At 36.6% G+C, this 14,325-nt stretch overlaps 2 non-coding genes across 2 annotated transcripts; one reads left to right on the forward strand and one right to left on the reverse strand.

The window, feature by feature from the left end:
* Positions 1-414: 414 nt before the first annotated feature.
* Positions 415-522, forward strand: LOC112752350 (small nucleolar RNA R71). The gene has a single exon (XR_003176790.1). It is a non-coding gene; the product is annotated as a small nucleolar RNA R71 (small nucleolar RNA).
* Positions 523-10,007: 9,485 nt separating this feature from the next.
* LOC112752570 (small nucleolar RNA R71) lies at positions 10,008-10,116 on the reverse strand. The gene has a single exon (XR_003177001.1). It is a non-coding gene; the product is annotated as a small nucleolar RNA R71 (small nucleolar RNA).
* Positions 10,117-14,325: the final 4,209 nt, after the last annotated feature.

A 14,325-nucleotide genomic window follows, 5' to 3' on the forward strand; every position in this document is an offset into this window, starting at 1 on the left:
AAGGATTATAGGTGTTTCCATAGGGTTCTCCCATGTTATTCACCTCTGCCATTGCAGGGTTTTCAGGATCATAAGCTTCTTCTTCAAAAGATGCTTCTTTAGTACTGTTGGATGCAGCTTGCAATCCATTCAGACTCTGAGAAATTATATTGACTTGTTGAGTCAATATTTTGTTTTGAGCCAATATGGCATTTAGAGTCTCAATTTCAATAACTCCCTTTTTCTGAGGCGTCCCATTGTTCACAGGATTCCTCTCAGAGGTGTACATGAATTGTTATTTGCAACCATTTCAATGAGTTCCTGAGCTTCTGCAGGGGTTTTCAGATGAAGAGATCCTCCTGCAGAATGGTCCAATGACATTTTTGACAACTCAGACAGACCATCATAGAATATACATATGATGCTCCATTCTGGAAGCATGTCAATAGGACACCTTTTGATCAATTGCTTATATCTTTCCCAAGCTTCATAGAGGGACTCACCTTCCTTCTGTCTGAAGGTTTGGATTTCCACTCTAAGCTTGCTCATCTTTTGAGGTGGAAAGAATTTGGCCAGGAAAGTACTAACCAGCTTTTCCCAAGAGTTCAGGCTTTCCTTAGGTTGTGAATCCAACCATGTTCTAGCTCTGTCTCTTACAGAAAAAGGAAAAAGCATAAGCCTATAGACCTCGGGATCAACTCCATTGGTCTTGATAGTGTCATAGATTTGCAAGAATTCAGCTAAGAACTGATGAGGATCTTCCAATGAAAGTCCATGAAACTTACAATTCTGTTGCATTAGAGAAACTAATTGAGGCTTAAGCTTAAATTTGTTTGCTCCAATGGCAGGAATTGAGATGCTTCTTCCATAGAAGTTAGAAGAGGGTGCAATAAAGTCACCAAGCATCTTTCTTGCATTGTTGGCATTGTTATTGGGTTCGGCCATGTCTCCTTCTTTTTCGAAAATTTCTGTTAGGTCCTCTCTATAGGGTTGTGCTTTAGCCTCTCTTAGTTTCCTCTTAAGAGTCCTTTCAGGTTCAGGATCAGCTTCAATAAGAATGTCTTTATCCTTGTTCCTGCTCATATGAAAAAGAAGAGAACAAAGAAAATATGGAATCCTCTATGTCACGGTATAGAGATTCCCTTATGCAAGTAGAAGAAGAGAAGAATAGAAGGAGAAGAGAAAAATTCGAACACAGAGAAGAAGAGGGGGTTCGAATTATGAGTAGAAGAGAAGTGTTAGTAGATAAATAAATAAATAGAAAGAGATGAGAGGGGGAAGAATTCAGAAATTAAAAAAAATTAAATAAAAATATTTTTGTTTTTATTTTAAATATTAATTATAATTCGAAATTTAAAAAGAGAAATAAAACTAAATTAAAGTTTAAAACAATTAGTTAATTAAGAAGAATTTTGAAAAAGTGGTGGGGAATTTTCAAAAATTAGAGAGAGAAAAATAGTTAATTAAAAAAGATTTGAAAATCAATTTTGAAAAGATTTTGAAATTAAGTTTTGAAAAACATATGATTGAAAGAGATTTGTTTGAAAAAGATATGATTGGAATTTATTTTGAAAAAGATTTGAAAAAGAAATTTGAAAAGATTTCATTTTGAAATTAAAGTTGATTACTTGACTAACAAGAAACTAAAAGATATGATTTTAAAATTTAAAGATTGAAACTTTTCTTAAAAGGCAAGTAACAACTTGAAATTTTTGAATCTAAAAATTGAATGCTAGCACTAAATCCGAAGATATGAAACAAAAATAAGAAAAAGATTTTAAAAATCAATTTGAAATTTTTTAAAATATGAAAGAAAAAATGAAAAAGTTTTGATTTTTGAAAAAGTTTTGAAAAGATAGGAATTTTAAATTGAAAATTTTGACTTGATTCATAAGAAAAAATTAAATTTTAAAAAAATTTATGACTAAATCAATTCAAATTTTCAAAATTTATGAGTGAAATAAGAAAATATATGTTTTTTATTTTTGAATTTTTAAAGAAGAAAGAGAAAAACATAAAAATGATGCAAAATATGAGAATTTAAGATCAAAACACATGATGCATGAAAGAACACTTTGAACGTTAAGATGAACACCAAGAACACTTTGAATGTCAAGATGAATACCAAGAACTTATTTTTGAAAATTTTTAAGAAAAGACATACATGCAAGACACCAAACTTAGAAATTTTCAATGTTTAGACACTAACAAATTGAAAATGCATATGAAAAACAAGAAAAGACACAAAACATGAAAATGCAAAGATCAAACAAAGAAGATTATCAAGAACAACTTGAAGATTATGAAGAACAGTTTCATGCAGGTGTTCTTCAAAAATTTAAAGAAAAATTAAAAAGATGCAATTGACACCAAACTTAAAAATTGACACTAGACTCAAACAAGAAACACAAAATTATTTTTGGTTTTATGATTTTATTAACTTTTTTTTTGTAATTTTTCGAAAATAAAAAGCTTAAAAATAAAATAAAATTACCTAATCTGAGCAACAAGATGAACCGTCAGTTGTCCAAACTCGAACAGTCCCCGGCAACGACGCCAAAAACTTGGTGCATGAAATTGTGATCTCAACGGCGCCAACAACTTGGTACGCACGATCGTAATCTCAACTCTTTTTCACAACTCCGCACAACTAACCAACAAGTGCACTGGGTCGTCCAAGTAATAAACCTTACGTGAGTAAGGGTCGATCCTATGAGTTCCAATGTCTTGGCTCACCAATCTCTCTAACTTTGAACAATTGCCCAATGTCTTGATTTAATTGCTCATGGGAAGAGATGAAGTTTGGTCACTGATTATACTACACACATTCATAGATCAAAGTATTGGTAGGATTAAATGTCACAATATCCATCCAACCCCCAACCTAATCCAACGTGAGAAAGTCTTTCTAGCATCATCTCCTCATCCCTCTCTCAAGAATCAGAGGAAACCCAATTATGAACAATTTCTCCGTCGAGACAATTGTTCAATTGGATGAAGACCGAAAGCTTTCTAGTAAGATCAAGAGAAAAGACAGAAGAAGAAGAATGAGAATTACAATTAATCCATCAAATAACAATAGAGCTCTCTAACCCAACGAAAAGAGTTAGTTTAGTTCATTGCTCTACTTAAACAGAGAAGAAAGAAAATGCAAAAAATTAAAGAAGAAGAATTAGAATTCAAAACAGGAATTGAAATTTCAAAATTCATAACTGAGAATTACAAAATGGAAATGGAACTATTCCTAAGGAAGAAAAGAAAAGAAACGGAAAAAGAGTGTATGAATGGTGTGTGTCAGGGGATGTGAATGCATGATTCTGGACTCCCCTCCAATCTAGAATGATTTCTCCAATCTAACTATTGCTTATATATAGGCTTACAAACTAAAATGAAAGAGCAAATTACAATTGAATTAAAATTCCTAATCTAGATGCTTCTTGTGCCTTGGATTGAGTGATGTTGATGGGCTCAGCTTGCTTGCATGATCCAGGGGTGTAATTGGCATTTATTGGGGCCATTTTTGGTGTCACAGACATTGAGAAATGCTCCCAGGCTCACTTCAACGTTTAACCCAAAGTTGGACCCAGTGTTTGACCCCAAACGTTAGCACACCAGCATTGAAAACAACGTCCAACTTTGGCTCCAACTTTGCACCTTTCTTGGCCAACGTTTTGGGTAGCGTTTGAGGTCCAACTTTGGGCTCAACCTTGCTTTCTTGCTTCTTTCTTGCCCCCCTTTTCTGCTTCTCTTTTACCTATCATCAAACAAATAAGTGTATCAAAGTAACATACAAGATAATCTTTACTATGCTAAGTGTGCTAATAATGCTCAAAATCATAACTTCACTTAGTGTGATCTATTTCATCATATTTACCCTGTATATTAACTAAAATTCACCTATGCTTGAGATTTTGTTTTATGCAGAAATTATTCATGCTTTTGCTCCTTTATCAATAAAATTTGTATGAAAACTAAACCAAAATCTAGTAAAAAAGTATAGAAAAATAGGCTATGATGCCCTGGCATCATCATGCTGACAAAGGTGACACTGAGGGTAGTCCACTAGTGATTAGGAGGTTTGGAGGAGACAGAAAGTGAAATGTTAGGTTAAAGATAGATTTAGAACTTGAACACCTTAGATAACTTATCTAATTTCTGGTTTAGAATTCTTTCATAAGTTTAAATTTGAGAGTCGAAGTTATAGGATTGCCTCTGGATTTCTTGGGACCTTTTATATTAACTATGCAGGAACCTTTACCATGTGAGAACCCCCAATTCTCATTCCATACATATTCTGTTGTTTTCAGATGCAGGTCGAGAGGCAACTCGATGAGCCTTCTGGAGACTTTTTTAAGAGAAGATCTATTCTGGGACTTATTGTTTGTATTTTATGTATATATATATAGATTTCTCCTCGGTATATATTTTATGTTTGTCTCTCTTAGAGGTGACTTGGAGAAACAGGTTGTGGGTTTTCTGTTTTGGGATATCCTGTGTTGTATATATGTGTAAATATACTCCGGCCGGCCTTAGCTTCACAAGCCAAGCCTGGAGCTTGTTACTTATATCTTCGGAACTCTAATCTTGTATAAATATTATCCTTTCCTTTTAATCTTATCTACCTTTCTATGTTGATCCGACCGAGAGTATGCGCTTTTTTGTTGGTGTTTCGTTTAACTTTTCTTATCAAGGCTCCTAGTTAAACTTCCTTTCATATATATACATATTTTACTTTTAGAGATCGTAGTATCTCACCACCTTTGAATTACGTCCTAGGCATAAAGCTCTGTGTGGTAGGGTGTTATATCTCCAATGATTCTATTTGCCAAGTCTCCAATGCCATTCTTCAATACACCCCTAAAAGCATCATTTTGGAGAAGCAAAGGCATCTTCCACTCCTTGTTGAGCCAAGTCTCCAATGCCATCATCCTTACCAACCTTGTGGCACCTCCAACTCCATCTTCTTCATCAACCATATGGCGCCTCCAACGCCCCTTCCTTCCACCAAGTTGGGCATCCCCAATGCCACACCATGAAGCCTCAATTTGGAGCAATACAAAGGTGTCTTAGACATCACTTTTGCACCCTCAAGAAGGCATCTCCAACGCCATGAATTACCATACCCAGGAAGCTAAATTTGGTGCCAAGATTGGCAATTCTAACACCACCGTTGGTCGAGAATGTGAAGCGCTCCCCCTATAGACGCCTTCGATGAATTTTCAACAAGGCTTGAAATTGTGTCACTTAATCCATGCAAAGCATCTCCAATACAACCTTAAGTCAACTTCCTTGGGCCATGTTTCTCAACTTTATTTTTATCCTGAGTAAAGTGTATTGCACGCTAGATTAGGTGCTTAATTTGATGACAAACAATTTTTCCTCAAGCCCACTTAATGAAGCACACAACCATCATAACAATCGACAAGGCTCTTGACTTAATTGAACCAAGGAAGATCTCTAGTAATAGTTAGTTTGAATTTGCATTTTCTTGTAATTTGAATTTCATTTGAAATTATATTTTAGAATAGGCTATAAATAGAGGATGAGAGAGCCTCATATGAGGGGAATTCTCCTTCCACTTCTATTCACTTCTTCTTCATTCTTACTTCTTTCACATTTTTGCCATGAGTAGCTAATTCCCTTTTAATTGGGAAAAACAGCTTTATTGAATTTAATGGATCAAATGTGAAAGAGTCGTCGTTCTTCATTCCAAAGATTTGAATCTCTTAGAAAAAAGTTTAAATCTAAATTGGGTTTTATGATCACTTGGAAAAGTAGATTCATGAAACTAAGCTTGAAGCTCTTTCTCTCAATTCTTGTGCTTTTGGATTTGGATTGATAACGTAACATATAATCAACTAACATCTAGATTCATGAGATTGTATAGCTCTAAATCATAGAACATGCTTCATCTCTTCTCATGATCAATTAGATCAAGGAATTGTCAATTGATCAAGTCAAGAGAGATTGAATTACCAAGAAATTAGAATTCAATCACTTATGATTTGCCAAGAGATCAATGATTGCATAATTAAAGTTGAAATGAACACTATTTAATCCATGGAATTCAATATCTCTGAACCCCAATGATCTTCCCCCATTATTCTCTTCTTCCCTTACTTTAGAATTGCTTTAATTCATTTCTGTTGATCTCTTTACATTCTTGCAATTCACTATTCTTGCACTTTAAAGTTCCAGCAATTTACATTTTTGTTATTTACTTGCAAGTCATTTATTGCTTTATTTTACTTCTTACTCAAGTCATTTAAATTACATGTTTCTATTATCAATTTTTCATCATCAAATTATGAATTGTCTAACTAGAATACTCAATAAATCATTGCTTGTTTAATTCCTTAATTTTTGTGGGAACGATAACCCACTCACTGTAGTATTACTTGATGTGATCTAGTGCACTTTCCGGTAGTTTTGCGAACATTGTAAAATCACCTATCAGTCAACAAACATTAATCAATTCCACCATACTTACCAAGTTTTCATCCAATCACAACCTCTGGCCCAAAATACCCTACAATATAATTAACCTTTTCAATACCTCAATTGAGGCTTATAACTTACCAAAAGGGTGTACCTCACCCAATCATAGCCTCCGGCCCAAATTTTCATAGCAATAGCCATAATAAGCAATCAAACCAAAATTTGCATCCAATTCAATCATGCATATTGATGAGCGGATATTTTATACGCTTTTTGGCATCATTTTCATATTGTTTTAGTTATGTTTTGTTTAAGTTTTATTATGTTTTTATAGGTTTTAGTGCAAAATTTACATTTTTGGATTCTATTTTGAGTTGTATTTTATGGTGATTTTAGGTCATTTCTGGATGAAATTAAGGAGCTTTGGCAAAGTCTGATTCAGAGGCAAGGAAAGCGTAGCAGATGCTGTCAGATTCTGACCTCCGTTCACTCAAACAAGCATTTATGCAGCTACAGAGGTCCAAATGACACATTCTTAACGGAATTGGAAAGTTAACTTCTAAAGCTTTCCAGCAACATATAATGGTTTATACTTTTCTTCGAAGGAGCCTGCCCATACTGGGAGTTGAACGCCAAGGAGCTACCCCTTGGCTGGCGTTCAACGCCCCAAGGAGACAAGCCAGCGTTGAACGCCCAAGAACCACCCCTTTTGGGGCATTCAATTCCCACAAAGAAGTAAGGTAGTGCCAATCACCCCCTAATGGGCGTTCAACGCCTATTCCTCAAGTTGGATGCCAAGCTCAGCCCAAGTACTCAACAAAAGTGGGCCTAGGATAGATTTTTACACCTCTAGTCTAGTCTGTCATACTTTTTGTACTTCTTAGCTATTAGATTAGTATTTAAAGGAGAACATCACCCATGTTTAGGATCTTCGTCCTCATCTTTACCTCTTCACATTTTACATTACTTTCTGTAAAGCATGAGCAACTAAGCCTCCTAAGTTAGGGTTAAGAGCTCTGCTGATTCTCATGGATTAATAATATTACTGTTCTATTTTAATACACGTTTGATTCCATTCTCTTGTGCATTTTCGTTCTTCATCTCATGAATTGAGGATGACCTATGACAATCATCCTTGTTCTACATGGATTCCGTGTGAGTCCTGACCCGGATAGTATTGAACCACAGCTAGAAAATGCACTGCAGATTCCAAGAGTGTGCCTGAGTGACTTTGGATATGTGACATATAATCCCGTTGACCATGGGTTACTAAGGTTTTTGTGGCATTAAGGCTAGAGTATGAGAAGCAGCGTTCCCTAATCTGGAAGATCTGACCTTGTCTGGGGCATTTTGAGTAGGATCACAAATGGGAGTGGATTGCTTAGGTCTTCACCTTCGACTATAGTAGGAAGCCATGAGTTAACTTGATGAGGATGCTACATGAGTTTCTCGGATATGGTGGACTGCTATGGTTTAGAAGAGACTAACTTGATGAGGATGCAACATGAGTTAGTCAATTACGGCTGCCATTGAATGAGTCATTCGTTGTTGAAGTAGACAGTAATAAAAGTTAATCCGGAAAGAACACGCATCTCCAAAGCCTTAACGAAATATCCATCACTGCTTTCACACTAATCTGGTATTTCGTTCTTACTGTTTCGTCTATGCTTTCAAACAAATAATCATCTTCCGTAATCGCCTGACTAAGATCTATAAGATAGCCATTGCTCGCTCAATCCGACAATCTCCGTGGGATTCGACCCTCACTCAACTGAGGTATTACTTGGACGACTCGGTGCACTTGCCAGTTCAGTTGTACAGAGTTCAATTTTGCGCACCATGTTTTTGGCACCGTTGCCGGGGCTTATTCTGAGATTGACAAACTACCGGACTATCTTGTTGCTTTGATTAGGTATTCTTTAAGGTTTAGTTACTCTTTTAATTGTGTCTTTTCTTTTCTTTTGCAAAAATTTTTCGAAACCTTTTCTCTTCTTTAGTGATATTTGTCTTTTGTTTAAGTCTTGTGTCAGTTTTTAAGTTTGGTGTCCCCCTTGTTTTCTTAAAAATTTTGAAAATTGTTCTTGAGTGTTCTTTATTGTGTTTGAATTGTTCTTGGTGATTTTTCTTGTTTGATTTCAAAAATTTTAAGTTTGGTGTCTTTTGGTGTTTTTCTTTGAAATTTTCGAAAATTGGTGTCCTTGGATCTTAAATTTTTAAGTTTGGTGTCTCTTAGTTGTTTTTCTATTTCCTTAAAATTTGAAAATAAAAAAATTTCTTTTATCTTTCTTTAATTTTTCGAAAATCTTGACTAACTTTTCCTAGCTTGATTTAAAAATTTTAAGTTTGGTGTTTTCTTGTTAGTAAAGTTTAAATTTTGAATTTTTAATCTTATCTTTTCAAATATTTTTCAAATCTTTATCTTTTTATCTTTCTTTAATTTTCAAAAATACTATCTTATCTTACTTCAAATTTAAATTTTAAAATTCAATTTCGAAATTCAAAATTTAAAATTCAAATTTCAAATTTCAAAATTAAATCTTTTTCAAAAATCAAATTTCAAATCTTATCTTTGCAAATCTTTTTCAACTCTTTATCAAATCTTCTTGCTTTAAGTCCTTCTTATCTTATCTTCTTTTTAATTTTAAAACTTTTAAATTTCAAGTTTTTACTTTCTTTTTAAATTAAATTTCAAAATCAAATCTTTTAATGTGTTTTCAATTCTTCTTAGTTGGGTAGTTACCTATTTTATCTTATTTTAATTTTGAAAGTCTGGTATCTCTCAGATTCTTCTTTCTCTCTTCTATTTTCGAAAACTTTCTACTTATTTCTCTCGCTCCTTTATCGAAAATTCTTACCTCTTTCTCTCTCTTCTATTTTTCAAAACTCTTCTTTTTCTTTTTCTATTTATTTTTTGAAAACTCTTTTAATTTAAAAGATATCTTTCTTTTCTTTTCCCCCTATTTAACTCTCTTAAAGGACCTCTATACTGTGACATATAGAATCCTTTTCTTCTTTTCTTCTTGCATTCTTCCTTCTTGTTTATGAGTAGGAACAGGGATAAAGAACCTCTCTTTGATCCTAATCCTAAACCTGAGAGGACTCTAAGGAGGCATTTACAACAAGCTAGAGCATAACACTCCGGAGGAAACCTCACAGAGCTTTTCAAACAAGAAGCTGAAAATACAAATATGGCAGCCAATCCTAATGGTAGAAGAGACGCAAGGAAGGTCCTAGGTGATTTTACTGCACCCACTTCTAACTTCTATGGAGGAAGCATCTCTATACCTACCATTGGTACAAATAACTTTGAGCTGAAGCCTCAACTGGTCACTTTAGTTCAACAGAACTGCTAGTTTCATGGACTTCCATAAGAAGATCCCAACAGATTCATCTCTAATTTCTTGCAGATCTGTGATACTGTCAAGATTAATGGAGTGGATCCAGAGATTTACAAGCTTATGCTTTTTTCCTTTGTTGTAAGGGACAGAGCTAGGTTATGGCTGGACTCTCAGCCTAAGGAAAGCCTAGACTCTTGGGAGAAAGTGGTCAATGCATTCTTGACTAAGTTCTTTCCACCTCAAAAGCAGAACAAGCTTAGGGTGGAAGTTCAAACCTTCGAGCAGAAAGAGGGTGAATCCCTCTATGAAGCATAGGAGAGGTACAAGCAAATGATCAGAAGGTGCCCTCCTAACATGATTTCAGACTGGACCATGCTACATATCTTCTATGATAGTCTTTGTGAGATGTCCAAGATGGCACTGGAACATTCTGCTGGTGGTTCACTCCACTTGAAGAAAATGCCTGAGGTGGCACAAGAACTCATTGACATGGTTGCTAACAACCAATTCACAAACATTTCTGAGAGGAACCCTGTAAGCAATGGGGTAGCTCAGAAGAGAGGAGTCCTGGAGGTTGACACCCTAAATGCCATTGGCTCAGAATAAGATCTTGACCCAACAGGTCAATATGATCTCTCAGCATCTGACTGGATTACAAACTGCAGCTGACAGCACTCAAGAAGCCTCCTATGAAGGTGATGCATATGATGCAGATCAACCCATGATTGATGAGGTTAACTATTTGGGAAATCCCAATAAGGAGTCTTATGGAAACACCTACAACCCATTATGGAGGAATCATCCTAACATCTTATGGAGGGAACAACAGGAGCCTCAACAAGGCTTCAATAACAACCAAGGTGCAAGAAACCAAAATAGGTCTAATAACAGACCATTCCTACCTTCTCACCAACAAATGGAGATTTCTAAGCAGAACCTCTCTAACTTAGCCACTATAGTCTCCAATCTCTCTCAGACCACTCATAGTTTCATTGCTGAAACAAGATCCTCCATTAGAAATTTGGAGGTACAGATTAGTCAGCTGAGTAAGAGAATCCCTGAGACCCCTCCTAACACTCTTTCCAGTAAAACTGAAGTAAGCCCAAGAGAAAAGTGCAAGGCCATCACTGTAGAAGTTGAGGCCGAAACTAAAGAGGATGAGCTGGCGTTGAACACCAGTAAGGGAGTAGCTGGGCGTTCAATGCCCAAGGAGGAGCAGTTATTGGCGTTGAATGCTAGTAATGGAGTAGAGGCTAGGCGTTCAATGCCCAAAGAGGGACAACTCCTGGCGTTGAATGCCACAATAGGAGTAGTTGGGCGTCCAATTCCCATTAAGGATCCCCTTGTTGCAGAACTGAAAGAAACCAGAACTCATGAGGAGACCATAGAGGTTCCCTTAAATGCCTAGTTGCATATTATAAAATCTGAAGAATACTCCTCCTCTGATGAGAAAGAAGAAACTAGGGAAGAGCAAGTTGCTCGGTACCTAGAAATTCTGATGAAGCTGAATGCCAAATTATTTGTAACAGAGACAGTGGAGGAAGAACCTCCAGTTCTCCTTAAGGAACTCCATGCCTTTGTTCAGAAGAAACTACCTCAGAAGCTGTTGGATCCCAGACGCTTCCTAATTCCTTGCACCATAGGAACAATTACTTTTAAGAAGGCTTTATGTGACCTGGGGTCAAGCATAAACCACATGCCTCTCACTGTAATGGAGAGGCTGGGAATCTTTGAGGTGCAAGCTACCAAGATCTCTTTGGAGATGGCAGACAAGTCACTGAAAACGACATATGGTCTGGTAAAGGATGTCTTAGTAAAGGTTGAAAACTTTTACATCCCTGGAGATTTTATAATCTTAGATACTGGAGAGGATGGGGATGAATCCATCATCCTTAGAAGACCTTTCCTAGCTACAGCCAATGCCATAATTGATGTGGCGAAGGGAGAGCTAGTTCTGCAATTATAGGAGGACCACATCTTATTCAAGATGCCCAAACCTAACTCTTTGCCTAAAGTAGAGACAACTGTGTAACACTTAGTGTTCAAACCCTCTCTCCCATTGCAGAGGTATACAGAGCCTCTAGACACCAAATCTAAGTCTGATATTGTGAAACCATCCACAAGCACTGAGGATAAGAGTACTAAGAAGAATGTACCTAAGGGCTAGAGGGATAAGAAAATCCCCACTGAAGGCCTCTCACCTGGCATGAGCATTGTCTTCACAAACAACCCAGTGATTCCACATACTGTGAACAAGATTCTACCTCTAGAACACATAGAGCTCATCCATGAGAGCACAGGGAAGAAGTTCACTGTAAGGGGCGAAGTTCTGAGCCCCTATCCATCCCTAGAAAGGGGCTAACCATCAAGCTAGTGACGTTGAAGAAGCGCTTGTAAGGAGGCAACCCAACCATAATTATATTATTCCAATCCTTAGTTATTTCTATTCCAGTTATATTAAGTTATTTTCAGAATTAATTCCTTTCTAGAGTTTATGATCATGTGCAGTAGCCAGAACAGAAAGAGAGATATTAAGAGATGGAAGCAAAACACCCTGGAGTACACCCCTAGCTGGCGTTGAACGCCAGACAAGGAGGTAAGAGGGGCGTTCAATGCCCAAAAAGAAGCACTAGTAATGGCATTGAATACTGATGAGCGGATATTTTATACGCTTTTTGGCATCATTTTCATATAGTTTTGTTTGTTTTATTATGTTTTCATAGATTTTAGTGTAAAATTCACATTTTTGGATTCTACTTTGAGTTTGCGTGTTTTATGGTGATTTCAGGTATTTTCTGGCTGAAATTGAGGAGCTTGAGCAGAAGTCTAATTCAGAGACAGAGAAAGTACTACATATGCTGTTAGGATCTGACCTCCATGCACTCAAAAGAGCTTTTCTGGAGCTACAGAAGTCCAAATAGCACGCTCTCAATGGCTATGGAAAGCTAACATCCAGGGCATTCCAAAAATATATAATAGTTTATACTTTTCTTTGAATTGAAGGCCCAAACCTGGCGTTCAATGCCAGCTACCAGCCCCATTCCTGGTGTCGAGCACCCATAGGGGAGCAACTGGAATTCGACGCCCAAAAGGTGGTCCCTAGCCAGTGTTCAACGCCGCTAAGGTACATTAGCACGTGGAAGACACTCAAGCTCAGCCCAAACACTCACCAAGTGGACCCCAGAAGTGGATTTTCACACTCCTAAGTTTATCCTATCATATTTCTGTAATCCTTAGTCATTAGATTAGTATATATAGGAGAAGATCACCCTTGTTTAGAGGTTCTGCCAATCTTCTTCCTCCCCATTATTTTTTAACACTACTATGTACAATATGAGTCACTAACCTCCTAAGTTAGGGTTAGCAGGTCTGCTGAGTTTCATGGATTAATAATATTACTGTTCTAGTTTCAATACAATTATGATTCTGTTCTCTTATGCGTTCTCGTTCTTCATCTCATGAATTGAGGGTGACCCATGACAATCACCCTCGTTCTACTTGGGTTTCGTGCGATTCCTGACCCGGATAGTGTTGAACTAAAGCTAGAGTTTGCATTGCGGATTCGTATAGAGCATCTGAGCAACTTTGGATATCTGACATATAATCCCATTGTGTACGGGTGCGTGAGGTTTTTGTGGCACTAAGGCTAGAGTCAGAGAAGCAACCCTCTGTGATCCGGATGATCTACCTTGTCTATGGCACCTTGAGTAGGACCGCGAAGGGGAGTGGATTGCTTATAGCTTCATCTTCTGCTACAGTGAGAAACCAAGAGGTGGCTTGATGAGAGTACATGAGCCATCTCAACGTGGTGGATTGCTGCAGTAGCAGAGTTTAACTTGATGAGAGGATATGAGTTAACCACTTACGGCTGCCATTGAATAAATCAGAAAGCCATTGAGATAGACAGTAAGAAAAGTTAATCCAGAAAGACAAAGCATCTCCGAAGCCTTACCTGTTCGTCTATCATTGTTTTCACAAATCAATCTGGTATTTCTATCTTTATTTATTTTATGCGTTTTCCATGACAACTTATAATATTCTATCCGCTTAACTAAGATCTGCAAGGTGTCCACTGCTTGCTCAAACCAACAATCCTCGTGGGATCGACCCTGACTCACCTCAGGTATTACTTGGACGACCCGGTATACTTGCCGGTCTATCTGTGCGAATTCTGCAGAGCGAGTTTTGTGCACCAAGTTTTTGGCACCGTTGCCGAGGATTGTTCGGATTTGACAAACTACTGGATTATCTTTAGTCATTAGATTAGGTACTTTTTAATTTTGTTTGAGTTTTTTATTTTTTTTTTCAAAAAAAAATTTCAAAAATCTTTGCTTTTCCTTTTGATCTTTATCTTTTTGTTTGAGTCTTTGTTCTTGTTCTTGTTAAATAGTTTCTGTTAATTGAGTCTTGTGTCAATCTTTAAGCTTGGTGTCTTTTTGAGTCATCTTGAGTCTTTAAGTTTCACTTTTTTCCTTTTCTAAAATTAGAATCTTTGATTCAAAAGTCTTAAGTTTGGTGTCTTTTGGTTATTTTCCTTTAAAATTTTCGAAATTAGCGTCTTTGATTTTCA

This window comes from Arachis hypogaea, chromosome 15 (genome assembly GCF_003086295.3).
Source record: "Arachis hypogaea cultivar Tifrunner chromosome 15, arahy.Tifrunner.gnm2.J5K5, whole genome shotgun sequence".
In the NCBI taxonomy this organism is placed as follows: domain Eukaryota; kingdom Viridiplantae; phylum Streptophyta; class Magnoliopsida; order Fabales; family Fabaceae; genus Arachis; species Arachis hypogaea.